This window comes from Maniola jurtina, chromosome 5, assembly GCF_905333055.1.
Source record: "Maniola jurtina chromosome 5, ilManJurt1.1, whole genome shotgun sequence".
NCBI lineage: Eukaryota > Metazoa > Arthropoda > Insecta > Lepidoptera > Nymphalidae > Maniola > Maniola jurtina.
The window spans coordinates 14217726-14234704 of NC_060033.1; the positions used below are offsets into that span (position 1 = coordinate 14217726).

Here is a 16979-nt window from a genome sequence, read left to right on the forward strand (position 1 = left end):
TTTTATACCCATTTTACACGTGCAGTCTGTGGATGGACTATACGCAGCGGACATACAGTGCCCTGCGTGTTTAATATAACAATGTGCTGAGAGCGGTGTTGTGGAAACATTGCCGACACTGCAGTGCGTCGGCAATGTTTGCATATGCTCGCGTGGATGATTTCTACGCGATCAGGCGCAAGCTCGCGTTCAAGATGCCATTGTTCATGAGCGCATTGGCCATGAAACTGGACAGTCCACTCTGGAGGTACTGAGGTGGTGCGCACATAGGCGCCAGGAGACTCCCTCGGGCTAAAATATTAGGATTAGGTAGTTTAATTTAGTAGGATTAGTTATTAAGTTAATCTAAGCTAGAAATAAGTACTAAGATAGGTAAAGTGATTGTTATTGTTGAAAGTTGATGAAAATAAAAGTTATTTTTATTTATTTAAGTATATTAAAAGTTTGAACTAAATCTGAAAATATTATGTTATTGCTACAATATGTACAAGTGTGAAACTGCCAGCGGAGTGTTCAGCGCTGAATAATAGCCATTGAATTCATTCGACATATTTTATTTTAATCCATTGAAGTTTTTCTACGAAAAGTTATTTTAATATCACTCAGTGAAGCAGCAATGTAGAACCAATCTCAAATGAGCTCAGTGGCTATCATTCAGTGTTGATCACGGAGTTAGCAGGCGCAAACGAACAAAATATTATAGAAAGGTTCCCGATCTATACGAATATTTATCGTGAATTAAAGAATTTAAAAAAATTGTGAATATTGTGTTAAATCACTTTAGATTATTTTATTATTCTAAATGTGCTTATTTCGTTAACAAATTAAAATTAAAAGTTGGCTGGCTGGAAAGAAAGTCATAAAACATTCTCTTATATTATGTATTTTAAGTACGAAATATGTTAACGCTTTCCATGATTTAATTTTAATCTAAAACAAGTGAGAACTTTACTTAGTAATTAATATTTAAGAGCTAATTTATGTCGCTCTTGGTCCGTAAACACAAAATTGTTTGGAGTATAACATGGCTCATCTTTTGCAGAAACAATCACGGCTTTTGGCTTTTCAAATCAAGTTTACCCAAACTCGTGGAAGTGTGTCTATTTGTCTGTCTGTTAGGTACCTTTTCAAGGGTCATCCGCTTAACCGATTTTTAGAATATTTGGTAGAGGGATAGCTTGCATCTCGAACACGGACTAAGGCTACTTTTTATACCGGATAATGTAAAAATTTAAAATACCTAATCCCCACAGACAGAGTTGTAGGCATCGTTTAGTTTTGATACAATATCAACGTGCTTAATAACATAGGTTGGTACCTAGAATTAGAATGTTCTAATTTTATTATATTAATTTATTGATAACATTAACATTTAGAAACAGTTATGCAAATTAAGCTATTTTATTCCCTAAATTGCTCGTGGCTAAAGCACTAATAATATTGTACGTTAAAATAATGGAAAGGTGATTATGAAATGAGTGAATTTTAATTTTCCCACTAGATTACAAAGTGGGGTTATTCAAGGACTGGACCAACAAATTCCTAAAAGGTTGGCAAGTGGTAACGCACCGGTGGTTCCTCTGGTGCTACAAATGTTCATGGGCGGCGGTAATCACTTAGCAACAAGTGACCAGCCTACTCGGTTGGTCGCTATTTATTATTAAAAAAAAAAACGACCGGACAACGGATGAAGCATTGTCTGAAGTCTGAAAGGTATAAGTAAGTCCGAATTTCACCCGTGGAACTAATGTCTTTGTTACTATTTGAGTAGTACAGTCAAAATCAAGTATAATTAAAAACAAAAATTTTACATACAAGGTTTGTATGTATAGATTTAGATTTTTTTTTTAAATCTGGGACTCTTTAATTTTCCGAGAGGAAAAATGGCATATGCAAGCTATCAAAATCAGTTAAGCGAATGAAAAGGTAACAGACAAACAGACACCCTTTCGTATTTTTTATTAGTGTGGATTCAACTTTTGATTCCTTCTATAAATCATGCAAAGTAACGCCTGCGTCTATACAACATTTGTGCGTCAAATCTAGGCCACTAACTCCTGGTGTACATAAACTTTGGCAGAGTTCCCGGGAAGTTTTGACTTGTCAAGTAAAAACTCGTTTCATTTTAATTTTCACCAACAGGCATGATAGATCATCGCAGTTTTAAGACCAACCCATTGCAGAGATTCATTCCATTTTGTTATTTTAAATATTTATCGTACCAATTTTCTAATAAATGTAGGTGGAAAAATTCTAGGGTTGTCAACCGCACTTTATTATAAACTTTTTCATCTGACATAATTATGAAAACAATAAAGGGCAAAATGCTTAATATGTGTATGTGTATACGTATGTGTGTATGCACTAGATATTTAGATAGATAATAATACTGTAGAGATAAATGTTCCAGTGTAGCATCGCCTCTTTTGTGCCGATTTTTTATTAGGATATCGTAGACTTCACTTAAGGGACATCGCAAATAGATGGAGTGGAGTATAGAGCCAATTCGTTTTGATAGAATCAAATTTTAGTCAATTAAACTTTACAAGTACTTTTGAATCAACAGAATAAAGCCACTGGTTCGGAATGCCGTTTCTACCAAGATAATAAATTAAACTCAGCTTTATGTACTACTAGCTGATGCCCGCAGCTTCGCCAGCGTGGATTGGTCAGATCCCCTGCAGCATCAGGATTGAGGAGTTGGACTCCAAATTTTTTATGAAACAATGTCGCGTTCCTCTATCGATTAAAAAAGAAATGACGCAAATCGGTTCAGAAATCTCGGAGATTTCGGTGTACATAGGTAGAAAAACACAACTCCCTTTTTGAAAGTCGGTTAAAAAAGTAGCCTATGTTACTCCCTGGTCAATTCTCTACTTGTCTGTGAAAATCCCGCCAAAATCGGTTCAGCCGTTCCCAAGATTAGCCTTTTCAAACAGACAGACAGACAGACAGACAGACAGACAAAAATTTTAAAAACGTGTGATTCAGTTAAGGTATCGTTCAAATAACCCTTAATATGAGGTAGTTATTTTGATATTACAGACAGACACTCCAATTTTATTTATTAGTATAGATTTAATACAAAACAAGGAGTAAGCTCGATGCGCCTCTGGATATAGCAGAGGTCTACCGATAGCTTTCGAAATCTTGAAACAAATATATGATTTTAGGCACATAAATCTGCGATTGCAATGGGTTCCTTCTCATATAGGCCTAAGAGGAAACGAGGAGGCTGATAAACTAGCGAAATCGGCAATAAATGTTGGTAAAGAATTGTCCATTGTACCATTTTTTACAGAAATTTTAAATAGTTTTAAAAATAAATGTTGTGATAAATTTAAGGAATACTTTGATATAAGAAGTAGGGAAAAAGGAATTTGGTATAAAACTATCCAATGTCAGCCTCCTCGTTTCCCTTGGTTTGGTAATACTTGTTTAAGTAGAAAATATATAGTCGTAGCTCATAGGTTGCGTTCTGGACACTATCCTTCTAAGAAATTCGCATTTTTAATGAAAAAAGCTGATTCTGACAAGTGCGAAGTATGTGGTACAACAGATGATGTCCAGCACGTACTAGTGGAATGTAGCAGATACAGCGCGCAGAGAGAGAGTCTTGTGCAGAGATATAGCATTAATAGATTTGACATGGGTAGTTTTACGAGTATGTTGACTACACCGACAGCAGAGAGATTCAAGTCTATTATTGATGTATTTCTGCATAGGCAGTAATATCTCTCCACTTGTATCTGTTGCATTCCACGATGTTATTTAGAATGTAATTTAGGTTACGATGGGGCTGGCGTGTCCGTGTCGGACAAAAGTCCCAGAAAAATAAAGATTAAAAAAAAAAAAAAAAAAAAGGAGTAAGCGCACCGCATTTGGGCTTGCTGTCGTTTAGCCAAAGTAAAAAAGCTGGTTTGATTTGCTAAGTATCAAGGAAGACGCTATGCCTCGGCTCTGCCCATTTACGTTGTGCTTAGCGTTGTGTGTGTAATGTGTATAAGCTGTATGACGCCATAACTCAGGACAAATCCAATATCACAAATATTGTGTTCTTTTTTAATTTTCATACCCGCGATACGTACTACGATATTTTTTGAAACAAAATTTGGCAACCCTATGAAGATAATATTCGAAGTATTTTATAATTAAAACAATAATAAATGAAATATGTTATCACATTTTGTTAACACATTGTAAGCCGTGAAATAACATCAAAATAGGTTATTGTATCAATATGTATGAGCTTTATAACGTAAATAGCTTTTCATTTAAATAGTTTGGTGGTATTTTTATGCTACGAGTACCTATCTACCAATATTTTTTACAAGATATGCCGGCTACTTCGCTGTCCTAATGCAAATTAACAGAGTTTACACATCTTTGAAAAAAAATGTTAACTCTCAGAATAATGTCAATGATGAAAACTGCTAACCCCTTCCAGGTTAGCCTGCTTCCATCTTAGACTGCATCATCACTTACCACCAGGTGAGACTGCAGTCAAGGGCTAGAAAAAACATTTTTCTCGACTAAAAATTGGTCACCGATTGTCGGACATGGGCGGAGTGCCTAAGTAATAATATATTCTGGCTCCGACGGCCATCACAATACAAATCGTTGGAACGAAGCTAATCTGCGATTTGGTAATCTAAATGCATTAACAGTAAGCTTTAAGCACATGCAAATACGTCGCCCGCAATCAACTGGAATGTTTGTGTTTCCACTGCAGTGCATTGAAATGTAGCACCCAGTTATTTCACAAATATCAAGTGCCAACTAATTTATCCGCGTGGTTTCTAAAAATCCCGTGCGGACTCTTTAATTTTCCGGGACTAAAAGTAGTCTTATGAGCGTCTCTAGAATGTAAACAATCTCAGTAAGACCAAGACAAAGTTGCAGGTATTATCTAACGATAATTCACATCCACGTAGATTTCGTTCTTTTAATCCCGTGGGAACTCTTTGATTTTCCGGGACCAATAGTAGCCTATTTCGTTCCCTGGAATGCAAGCTATCTGTGTACCAAATAAAACAAATAATATGATAATAAAATTTTTATTTCTTTTAATTTGACATCAACTTAAGAGTTCTTTTTAATAAAATAAACTTACATCTAAATTAAAACTAAAAACAAATAAAAATAATTAAAATAAATAAGAAACTAAATTAAATCTAAAACCTCATCGAGACAACCACAGCGAACCACAGCAATAATACGACATCCGTAAACACTCGAGGTTACGTCTGAAAATCAGATTGCTGTGGGTTCATTTTGGAGTCTTCTACTAAAATTGTTTCATATCATTTTATTATAATACACATTGTAGTTTATAGAATTACATACATAGATACAAGTAGAAGTAACAAGAGTAAATTAAAAATTTATAACACCCCCGACGAGTGAAGGTTACAGTAACTAGATAAGAGCTGATAACTTTCAAACCGCTGAACCGATTTTCTTGGATTATAGCTAAGAACACTCTCGATCAAGCCGCCACCTTTCAAATAAAAAAAAACTAAATTAAAATCGGTTCATTAGTTAAGGAGCTACGATGCCAAAGACAGATACACAGATACACACGTCAAATTTATAACATCCCTCTTATTGGGTCGGGGGTTAAAAAACAAAATGAATGCAGTGCTCCCCACAACATGGCCAGCAGTGCACCAACAGTTTTCCCCACAGTGGTTCTCATCTCAGCGTAAACCTCTGCTATTATTGCAGCTGCTTTTCGACTGCACCATTTCCCTTTACTTCTGAATACTTAGTGCTACAGTTTACTGGAAAAATTAAAAAAAAACATAGTTTTTCATTTATGCGTAATTTTATCATCTCTATTTTTTTCTTTTTACCCGACTGCGGCGAAGCCAAAAGGAAGGGTTATGATTTTAGCGGTCTATGTGTGTATGTAGTTTGTATCCACATTCTGTGTGTTCCACCGTAGTGCCTAAATTACTAGGCCGATTTTAATGAACGAGGTGTCAATAATTGATTCGTTGTAAAGTGCCCGGGCGACGAGGTTATATTTTATACGAAAAAAAATTACCTAACGGATGTTAGTACCATCAAAAAAAGTGGGGGTCTCCATAAATTTTTTTTTGCTATTGTATCGAGTGGGATATCAAATAAAAGAGGAGACAATAATTCTGAGCTGATATGAATATAAATGTAAACAACATTAAAATATACGAAGCGACAGAAAAACAATTTTACTCTAATATTGTAGTGTTTATTATGACGATCGCAGTCGGGTTTTAGTTTTCAACTTTCTCTAGTACCCTTTGGGTGCAGAACCATAACAACCAATGTTATGGTTCTGCACCCGAAGGGTACTAACGGAACCTTATTTCTAAGCCTCGCTTTCCGTCCGTCAGTTTGTCAGCGGGCTGTATCTTGTGAACCTTAATAGATCCATGCTTAATAGCATCGTAATAGGTAGAGAGTTGAAATTTTCACAGAATATGTATTTCTGTTGCCGCTATAAAAAAATTACAAAAAAATTGAAACTCATTCCTTGTTCGATAGTATGGAACCCTTCGTGTACGAGTTTGACTCGCACTTGACCGATTTTTTTCCAGTCCACGCGGATGAAGTCGTGGGCATAAGCTAGGTAATCCATATATCCATATATAATATTATAAATGCGAAAGTGTGTCTGTCTGTCTGTCTACTACCTTTACACGGCCCTACAGTTTAACCGAGTCTGACGGTACAAGGTTAGCTTATATCCCGGGGACGGACACTTTACTTACCCGGTTACTTTTTATCCCGGAAAATCAAAGAGTTCCCACGGGATTCCTAAAACACCTACGGCTTAACCGATTTGTATAAAATTTGGTACCGAGGCAGCTTGCGTCCCTGTAATTGACATAGGCATTTTATCCCGGACAATCAAACAGTTCCCACGGGATCTTTAAAAACCTAAATCTACGCGGACGAAGTCGCGGGCATCTGCTAGTAGTTATAAAGTTATATAAAACGGGAATATAGTCAAATGTGAATCCCTATGAGTTACATAAAAGCAGCGGTTAGGTCCATTAATGCATATTTCACAGACAATTACTAAGTTCTCTAAGCCACAACACAGTTACTATGTACTGCACTATATCACCTTTGTTACGCGTGTTTATTATTCTATACGCCATGCGCCATCATGGATAGTTTTGTGCTGAATTTCGACAAGGTCTGGGTAACGTTATTTGAAGAATAGTAACGCTTTATAGTTTAAGTAATTGAGAATGCGTTTATGTATCTGCTGATAAATCAGAAAAGAGGAGATCTGTAGGAGAACCAGAGTAACTGATATAGTTCAGCCGGTGACGAAGCTGAAGTAGCAATGGGCAGGACACATAGTTCGAAAAAAACCGGCCAAGTGCGAGTCAGACTCGCGCACTGACGGTTCCGTACTCGGGTATTTTTTCCAACATTTTGCACGATAAATCAAAAACTACTATACATAAAAATAAATAAAAGTCTGTTTTAGGATGTACAGGTAAAGCCCTTTCATATGATACCCCACTTGGTATAGTTATCTTATTTTGAAAATTGAAACACATTTTAATTTTTTTAACGATGTACTTGGCTTTGCAATTGTACATCTCCATGCAACTTTGTTGTTTCTTGTGTATACGTAATGATCGTAGAAAATAAGTTTCTACTCCACAATTATTTCTACCAAGTTAAATAAATAACTACTCTAATGACGTACTTATACGGAACGTCAAAATAATAAATTCCCACAAGAAGTTTTGGACTAAGAGCCAGGGAGGGCCAGACCTTCGTTATTTTATGAATGTTTCTCTGCGTATTGTCTCAAACACAGGGAAGAACGATTAACAACTATGAGATTTGGATGATGATGGTTTTGGGAGATAGCAGGTGAAAATGGCGTAAAAAATCTTACTTCAATGTATAAAGTGTAATTTTTTATATATTTTCTTCGGAATAGTCCTAGTAGAAATCACGTACAGATACTTATCGTGGCTAAATTTTTAAACATTAAGGATGTCTGGCAGGCGGTTGCCACGAAACACCTTAATTTCACTCCGGCACCGGAGCATTCAGAAGATATATTTTTTTTTAAAGAATATCAGTCACTTTTTAATCATGACTAACTTTCCCATTTCCCCTCAAACTAAGCGTAAAGCTTGTGCTAGGAGTGGGTACGACTATAGTGCAACGGGTGGGATTTGAACCGCCAACCTTTCGGATTTCAGTCCGCTCCTATAACCGTTGAGCTATTGAGGCAGATGTTGACTCTACAATGCTCATTTGTACAACTGCAAATAACTTGACGACTTTGCAATTGCAATTGTACAACTTTGCGCGAATTAGTTGTCCCTTTTGTAGTGTGGTGATTGTATACCTACTCAAAAAAGCTGTTTCTTCAAAATTATTTCTACCAAGTCAAATAAATAACTATCCTAATGACGTACCTACTCGTATACGAAACGTCAGAATAACGAATTCTCAACTAAATTAAAACTCCCCGCGTGTTCGAAACGCTTCATAGAGCGTACTTGTTTGTTTTCAATATCGCATGATGAAGTGTAGTGGGGAACATACGCTGTGTATTTTTAATATGAACGTGCAATATCAACATCAAGTGCTTTTTTAATACATTAACTTTCAAATATAATAACAGCTACGACATTGGTTTTTAGTTGGTATTAAAAATAATGTTAGAGCTTGACTCGTGGTTCCTGACACTGCATATTGCCAATGCATATTGCTCTGTTGGTTATCATGTTCGACTTTGAATGACGAGACCCTGGCTTTGATTCCTGGGTCGGGATTTTCGGGCCGGGTTATTCCGTCAAGATATTTTCTGAATAGACAGGAGTGCGGACCCCGATGTTCGTTGGTACATGTTGTTATTATACTATCATTGACTTGTTACTATGCAGCGCCGCATCTAGTTAAAGTCTGTATATCTGTCTGCAAGCATTTCATAACCCAACAGTTTAACCGATTTTGATGAAAGGTACAGAGGTAGCTTGCATTCCGGAAATTGATATACTTAGTCAACTTTTCAACCCGGAAAATCAAAGAGTTCCCACGGGATTTAAAAAAAACATAAACCCACGCGGATGAAGTCGCGGGCATCAGCTAGTAAACATAAATTAAAGAAGTAGGTACTTATGTTGGAAAGAAATAAACCATTAAGCTGGAACCTGCACGTGGAAAATCATATTTCCGGTACAAATTGTACTTCGTGGCTCGCACGCCTAGTTTTCATATAATAATTATTACAATATTCCTCGCTTCACAGGAAACCGGCGGGGTGGTCGGAGCAATGCATTCCGCTTTATGTTCGCGTATTTCTGCAAAACGTCGTAAATGTACCGTTATTTGCACGCGCAATCGTATGGAAATTATAATCAGTAGGTATTAAGCCAGGTAGGTTAGCCAGGGTACCCAGTCATTGTTTTGTAAACGTTTACTCGCTTGTGTATGCTGAGTACTAATCATAATCAAAATGAAAATGTTGATAAGGGTTCTTTGTTTTACTAGGGAACCCGAAAAATCACCTTCGAAAGATGTTTTTCACTTTAGTGTCACAGTTTAGGGAACTTCTAACAAAACGTCGGAAATTCGACGTCACTGGCAGGCGTCAAATGTTAGTAAGTACCAAGTACATTTCTGCCGTCCTAACGAAGAGAGCAATAACTAGGTTTCGACTACTTTCGAGATATTCGCGGTTATGATTAGCTACTTACAAATCGTAATATTACATATTGCAGTTTTGATAACCAACAGAACCGAAACTACTGAAGATACAAAAAAGACGTCTAAAGCGAAAATATAGAGCTCATTTTCCTGATTACGGATATGGTCTTAAGTCAATTTGCCCAAAAACTCGACTTGTTGCACTCTTTGTTAGGACGGCAGATTTGACGCAGGTAGTTTTAAAGTAGCCCTATTTTTCTTTGATTTTATTTCGGAGTTATAATATGTGCGTTTTAAACAATTAAATATCACTTGCTCTAACAGTGAAGGAAAACATCGTGAGTACCTACCTGCATGCCTATGAGTTCTTTTTAATGTCCTCAAAGGTGTGTGAAGTATGCCAACTCGCACTCGACCAGCGTGGTGAACTATGACTTAAACCCTTCTCATTCTGAGAGGAGTCCAGTTGTCAATAATATTAAATAAGTAAGTACATAATTTAATATCAAACATTGTGGAACCGGCAGGGTTATGAACCTGCATCTCCCCTAGGTATGTATAGCGTCTGGAGCACCTTTGGCCACTAGGCCACAATTCACTTACTGCTAAGCTAGTACAGTGAAAAGAGGAAAAGCAGCTTTGAATCCTGTCGGTTCGACAACTTTTGATTTGTATTTAAAACTATTTCGAAATTTCCTTAACAGGGCTGTCTCAATCACTTACTCCATACAATCGTAGTTCCAATTTCATTTGAATATTAAGCAACCAAAGTCCATGAAATTTTGCAGACATATTCTAGAAACTAATATCTGTGCCTGTGGTGTTTTAGATTTTTCTAAAAATATGTAGTTTTAAAATTACAGGGGCACAAAGATTTGTATGTGAATTTTTAAGACCGCGTAACTTTGAAACCGAATAATTCCGAATATTCAGAAATCTGGAAAACTATAGGCATAGATGTTAGTTTCTAGAATATGTCTGCAAAATTTCATGAATTTTGGTTGCTTAATATTCAAATGAAATTGGAACTACGTTTGTATGGAGTGAGTGACGGAGAGACCCCTCTTAAGTGTATGTAAAACACTGTAAATCACAAAAGTTATAAATATAGAGCCCCGTTCTCAGTAGTGAGGCGGCGGTAGTTTGTGATGATGATGATGTGAGATAAATACAACAAACAACACGTGATGGCGTCCGTCTTCACTGATCTTTCGACACACAATCAACAATGATGCAACACCTATTCCCGAAATAATGGAAACAAACGAGTCTAGGAAGTTGCTATCGGCCCATTCATAAATATCGAGTTGTGAGTGTGCCAAGAATCGGTTACTTGGGTGTTTTACAATCGAATGAATGTTAGGTAGTTCTTCGACTTCAAGAAATAAGACTTTAATAATATACCTATTCAAATAAATATTTATTTCATTTATTTATTTAATTAAAGACAATAAAAAAATACCATTTTACACCAAACTTTGTAGACCAAAGCACTATATAAAAACTGAGACTGGTGTTTGAAATTTTGCAGCCCAAATTGACCGTAGTACAAACTCCTAAGCGATCATTTTTGACATTTGATAAAAAGTCGCTGATTTGACTAGTAGTCATCATCCCTATTGGTCAGCGTGGTAGACTATGGTCAAACCCCTTCTCATTCTGAGAAGAGACCCGTTCTCTTTAGTGAGCTGGCGATGGGATGATGATGATATAAAATCGATCAACTTTGAAACTACTGAACCGAATTTAATAATCAGCATCAAAAACTACTTTATATGCAAAAGTAATATAGACTTTAAATAATTAAGTACGAATACGATGCATTACTTGCTCTCGGAAAGAAAATCCATGTAACGAAAACTTAAGTCTACTTACCTATATTCTGAAGTACCGAAGTTACCATTAAATTTTCTATTTCCGCCATTTAATTTACAGCAAATTGGGTACCTCGGTGCATTTTCCCTGTAATTTGTAGGTAGGTAATAGGTAGGTAGGGAAGTGCCTATATTATTTTGCTGAAATTACACGCTCTAACCAAGGCTATGAAATTTTGCCAAAACATAAACAATAGTTAGTTCTGTATGTTTTAACTGCAAATTATAATGTGACAGTAATTACTTGTAAATTACTTTTAAGAAATAATTAGGTTTTATTTATATTATGTTCAATAACAAAAGCTACTGCATAGATGAAATAAGGGACAGCGCATACACGCACAGTAGAATAGCGTCGAGTCTTTTTGATAACAACTTTAAATCAGTGCAGCTTTACTGTAATATAACTAGAAGTATTTAAGTACGTAAGTATACTTGGCTGTTGACATCAAACATATTTAAAAAACTTAAGATAAGCAAAGCTTAAGTATACAATTGCATTTTCAAAAGTGAAGACTTTAGTCTGTTCGCTTGTATGGGACAGTGTTTACGCTCCTTTTGACACCTACATACGAGCACGCTTCAAAAAATGGCGGTCCTTTACATGGGTTGGTTGACAATTTGACATAATATGGTCCAGAATTTTTCAGTGAAAATAAAACCAGAGGTGATTTAAAAGATGCGCCTGCGAGCTGCGCGCTACTCGGAGCCTTTATATTAGGTTAAGTAGGGTAAGTCAAGGTTATAGTTTGAGTTAAGCCGTCGCGCTCTGCCGGTATGTGTTTCACATATAACACTTTATATTAATGGCGAAAGTTTGTGCGTATGTGTGTAAGTCTGTTACTCCTTCACGCAAGAACTTTGAAAGGATTTGGGATTTGGCTGAAATTTGGAATGGAGATAGAGTAAACTCTGGATTAGCACATGACTACTTTTTATTCCGTAAAAATCCATGGTTCCCGTGGGGTTTTGAAAAGACGCAATTCTGGAATTCTTGGCTGGAATTTGGAATGGAATGGAGATAGAATATGCCCTGGATTAGCATATACTTAGACTAATTAATAATGTTAGCGAAGGGAATGGGAAAAAAAGGAAAATTAAATTGTCGCCCAATCAGAGGCAAACCGAATGGAAAATAGAACATCCGAATGCTTTCATCTTCACAGCAACTCTCAAACGTCGTAAAAACTGAATAATGACAACAGATGTGTCCCAGACGTATAAAACGGTATTGTAAAAGGTCTATCATACGACACGCCAGCTGTGAATCATACTATAGTATGTATGTATATAGTGTGCACTAATCTAGAAAACTTTAATTGTATTTACAAGGTTAAAGTAAAATGGTCTTAATTAAACGGCTCTCCGAAGCACGGAGGGAACGAAAAGGTTGAAATCAAACCTCTAAAATTCTATCACACATCCAATTAGCGATTTGAGCCAACATTGTGCAACATTCGAGTAATACTTACTATCACGACTAAGCCACCTTAGATAGGTGATATCTTTGTACATCCACTAATATTATAAATACAAAAGTATGTCTGTCTGTCTGTTTGTCTGCGAGCTTTTCACGGCCTAACAGTTTAATAGATTTTGACGGACAGGTACCGATACCTACAGCTTGCATTTCGAGGAAAGACATACTTTTAGCTTGAAAAATCAAAGTTTCCAACGCAATTTAAAAAAAAAACTGAAATACGTGGATAAAGTCAAGCAACATATAGTTCCTAATAAAATAAACGAAAAATTGAATTTAAACACAGAAACCAATTAATGCCTCTCTAAACACTCAAAACTCTAATAATAACTTATTCAAATTAGGTACTATTTATACAATTTTGATTGTCAATTGTTGGATTTGTGAGACGATGTGATAATATTAATTACGTAAACCGAAAATTACGAGGGTTCCTAAAAATAAAAGCTGTTGTTTCAATAGCCAAATGAACTTTAACCTGCCTTTTATTTTAATAGATTTTATTATAATACAAATACTGTGAAAAAGTCAATAAAGTCGTCCTTAAAACAGTGGCCAAAAATATATTTTTTGTTCTTTGAATGTGATACGGCATTAGACATTCTTTACTAGCTAAACTTAAAATATGTTTTCGTATATTTATAGAAATGTATTAAAAACGTGACATTATTAATAAAACTTAATATTTTTAAAACTCGGAACGTTTCGCTTTCGTGATATAAATCGGACATAGATGAAAAAACCGGCCATGTGCGAGTCATATATTATATCCACAGAGAGTTCTGTATTTGAGAAAGAAATTCATAAATAGTTACTTATTATTAAGTAGCTGATACCCGCGACTTGGTTTGCTTGGTGCTCCGTTTGCTCCTTTGCGGCGTGACTGAACGACAAACCAATAAACCAACAAACAAACACACTTTCGCATTATAGTGATTTCGTAATAAAAATAAATTTACTATTTCATAAAGAAATTCCTTTTATTTTGGACCGCAAAACTAAGTTACTTTGTTTTAGTGAACTATCGAAACATAATTATATAGGATTTTACGCTTTGCAATCTTCGGAGATAAGGGAGATTTATGTTTTGTTGGTCTGTTAAACTAAAAAACAGCAAATGAAGTGCTTTCATAATAATTAATAATCATTATACCTATCATTGGATTAGTATCACTATTTTAAAATTTCGAACTTCCGTCTCTGCTCCTTTTGCAATTGTACCTAATAATTTTATTATTTTAAATTATTTCAACTCCAATATAAGATCCATCAAGCATATTCTAAACTCATACATTTTGATAGCATTGGCAGTTACTGAAGTAGACAAGCGTGACAGACGGACAGACTATAAGTCGCATCGTAAGGGTTCCTTTTTTAACATTTCAGTACAGAAACCTAAAAATAAATGACTGTTCGCGTACATCCGCACATTAGCAGAGCTTTTAGTTAAAATTTCAAATATATTCAGATAATTTCATTCACTTATTCACTGGTTTAGCGATCCAAAGAGAATTTAAAGTTTAAAGTACCTAGTTCAAACTTCAAATGAAACGTGCTTCAAACTTCAACTCCAAGGAAATCCCACAAAGCATTTTGATCGCCCCATGGAACTACGTGTAGGAATCAGTTTTAAGCTTATTCAGTTTTTTGTAGGTCGCCCATTGCCCAAATGTGGTAAATAGTATAATTCCATTCTTTACTATCGATGCTAATTTTTAGATAGTACATATCTATACATATAATAAAATTGTAGAAAAGTGGTGTCTGTACAATGGAAATATATAAAAAAAAGTAGCAGGGGTTGTTATTATATCGATGCCGAACCCGAAATTGTAATTAATTTTTTTTTGCCTGTTTGTCTGTGTGTTTGTGCACGCTAATATCAGAAACGGCTTTTTCGATTTAGATACAGTTTTCACTAATATATTGTAGTAAGCTTCACTTAACATTTAGTGTTTATTTCATGTCAATCGGTTGATAAATAAAAAAGTTGTGTCAATTTAAAGAATCACGGCGAACATTTCTATTCCACGCGAACGAAGTCGCGGGCACAGCTAGTCCTAAATAATAAGCTTTGGAGTCATCGTCGACAAAGTATTTTTTAAAGATTGTATATTATTATACATAATGATAAAATAAAGAAAACTTCTCCCATGCAGGAAGAGGATGACATAAAGACAAGACGAATATTTTTATGTTTTCTCTTTTCGTTGAAATAACATAATTATTTCAATCACATTTATAAAAAAACATCATTATTACGTCTTATTATATGATATTTACGCCTGACGGATTCACCGACGACGGACGGCGTCTCTCTCACAGCAACTATGTAATGCTGGAGTCGCGCCAACTTCATAATTTACATTTACATAACTTTTAGGACCTATATTCATTGACTAGTTGGATTATTACAGTCCGCGTGCAGTTCTAACACAGTTCACGACATTTAGGAAACTTGTATTAAAACGTCGAGGCATCCATGTCAATGGCAGACGCAAATGTCCCTACATTTGACGCTAAGTAGTCTATGAATCGCCTATTATTATTACCCGACTGCGGCAAAGGCAAAAGGAAGGGTTATGATTTTAGTAGTCTATGTATGTATGTATGTTTGTATCTAGATTCTGTGTGTTCTCTGTGAATTCTGTGTGTGTGTCCACCATAGCGCCTAAACTACTGGGCCGATTTTGATGAATGAGGTGTCAATTGATTCGTCGTAAAGGTTCGGGTGACATAGGCTACATTTTATAAGAAAAAAAAAACTGACCTGACGGGTGTAACATATAAAAAAGAGGGGGTCTCTTTTTTTGCTTTTGTATCGAGTGGGATGCCAAATGAAAGAAGAGAAAATTATGAGTTCATGAATATAAATGTACTAGACTACAACATTAAAATATACCAAGCGACAAGAAAATAATTTAACTATAATATTTACTATTTTACTGTAACAATTTTACTATAATATTCAGCGTTTACTAAGACGATCGCAGTCGGGTTTTAGTTTTCAACTTTATCTTGTTCTTTGAGTTCACGTCACCCATAACCTTAATATTTGACATGACGTCGATTCAGGATCAAATCGAGAGTTCCCTTACTCTAGATCACTCTGGTCCTACAAGTAGGACAGTGCGGATGTTTATTGGCTGATAATGATGTTGATGATAAAGCAAAAAATTGTTTGCACATATTAAAACTATGTATTTCTAAAACTGTTGAGAGTTTTAGTGTGTAGGGCACGTTAGCTCGAATCCCTACATCTGAAACCATTTCGGTCGAACGACGTACGTCAAAATTATCGTTTTCTTGTGCTATAAAAAGACAGATCATAACGTCCAGATTGTCTCGTTTTGACGAATCTATTTATATGGATGTTTTGACATTTCTGCTCCAATCTGGAGGCTGACCTAGTATTGGGGACACATGATTTTTTTTTGACAGTTTTGATACAAGTTCTAATGTTTCTTAGTTATTTTGTGAGGGGGTGATAGTAAAAAAATACCCGGCTGAGTTTTTGTGGGTTCTTCTTGTTTTTTCTCATAATATATTTTTTTTTTTTGGCAGCAACAAGGTGATTATGATTTTGTTTTTTAAATAAAGCTTGGTCGACATTACTTATGTTTATTTTAATCAAAATAATCACCTTGCTGGTCATGGAGAAACAAGCGGTTGTTATCATAGAGGATGCCGCGTCCCGGCGCTTAGCAGGTGTGCGTTGCACCTTACACTGAGAAGATACCATACATATTATGTAACGTAAATGCGAAAGTGCATCTGTCGGTCTGTCTGCTTAAGCTTTTCACGGCTCGTCCGATATCCTCTTATGACCAAGATACAGAGAAAGCTTGTAACCCGGGGAAGGTTTTTTTTAACAACCGACTCAAAAAGAGGGGTGTTATAAGTTTGACATATGTATCTGTGTATCTGTCTGTGGCATCGTAGCGCCTAAACTA

At 35.7% G+C, this 16979-nt stretch overlaps 1 protein-coding gene and 1 long non-coding RNA gene across 4 annotated transcripts in view; one reads left to right on the top strand and one right to left on the bottom strand.

The window, feature by feature from the left end:
- LOC123865734 (KH domain-containing, RNA-binding, signal transduction-associated protein 2-like) overlaps nucleotides 1-16979 on the bottom strand; it is a 257457-nt gene that overhangs the window by 173145 nt on the left and 67333 nt on the right. The window lies entirely within an intron of this gene.
- On the top strand, nucleotides 3113-3842 carry LOC123865736. The gene is made up of 2 exons (XR_006796034.1): nucleotides 3113-3456; nucleotides 3700-3842. It is a non-coding gene; the product is annotated as an uncharacterized LOC123865736 (long non-coding RNA).